Here is a 1512-nt window from a genome sequence, read left to right on the forward strand (position 1 = left end):
CGAGCAACGATCACAATTTGCAAGGTATACATATACCTTGCAATATGCATATATATCGTGTTAGTACCAAATTTTGTCAGCCACTTCGGACATCACATTGCACTGTAGTATGTCGAAATAGTACTATTTATGTGAAACTATTCACAAACTGTAAACATTTGTCAGCAGGCTATAGGATAAAGACTTCCGGCTCCTCGGGCTGGTGCGAATGTTTCAATGTCAGTATGTGCCAAACCGTTGGATTGTGACACACCTTTACGCGTCTCTCGCTCGCTGCTCTCGCTCGAAAACTATAGCGTAACCTAAAACCAATCCATCTTGCGTTCATTATTCGATATGGTGGCGACTTATTTCGAATTTGCGAACGTGTCGGATCGGATGTGAGGTTGGACTAAATTTTTACGAGCGAGCGGTGCGAGCGAGCATCGATCACAATATGCAAGGTATACATATACCTTGCAATATGCATATATATCGTGTTAGTACCTAATTTCGTCAGCCACTTCGGACATCACATTGCCCTGTCGTATGTGGAAATAGTGCTATTTATGTGAAACTATTCACAAACTGTAAACATTTGTCAGCAGGCAATATGATAAAGACATCCGGCTCCTCGGGCTGGTGCGAATGGTTCAATGTCAGTATGTGCCAAACCGTTGGATTGTGACACACCTTTACGCGTCTCTCGCTCGCTGCGCTCGCTCGAAAGCTGTAGCCTAACCTAAAACTAATCCATCTTGCGTTCATTATTCGATATGGTGGCGACTTATTTCGAATTTGCGAACGTGTCGGATCGGATGTGAGGTTGGACTAAATTTTTACGAGCGAGCGGAGCGAGCGAGCATCGATCACAATATGCAAGGTATACATATACCTTGCAATATGCATATATATCGTGTTAGTACCTAATTTTGTCAGCCACTTCGGACATCACATTGGACTGTAGTATGTGGAAATAGTACTATTTATGTGAAACTATTCACAAACTGTAAACATTTGTCAGCAGGCAATATGATAAAGACATCCGGCTCCTCGGGCTGGTGCGAATGTTTCAATGTCAGTATGTGCCAAACCGTTGGATTGTGACACACCTTTACGCGTCTCTCGCTCGCTGCGCTCGCTCGAAAACTATAGCGTAACCTAAAACCAATCCATCTTGCGTTCATTATTCGATATGGTGGCGACTTATTTCGAATTTGCGAACGTGTCGGATCGGATGTGAGGTTGGACTAAATTTTTACGAGCGAGCGGAGCGAGCGAGCATCGATCACAATATGCAAGGTATACATATACCTTGCAATATGCATATATATCGTGTTAGTACCTAATTTCGTCAGCCACTTCGGACATCACATTGCCCTGTAGTATGTGGAAATAGTACTATTTATGTGAAACTATTCACAAACTGTAAACATTTGTCAGCAGGCAATAGGATAAATACTTCCGGCTCCTCTGGCTGGTGCGAATGTTTCAATGTCCGTATGTGCCAAACCGTTAGATTGTGATACACCT

The sequence above is a fragment of the Bombus terrestris genome, unplaced genomic scaffold, assembly GCF_910591885.1.
Source record: "Bombus terrestris unplaced genomic scaffold, iyBomTerr1.2, whole genome shotgun sequence".
NCBI classification, from domain to species: domain Eukaryota; kingdom Metazoa; phylum Arthropoda; class Insecta; order Hymenoptera; family Apidae; genus Bombus; species Bombus terrestris.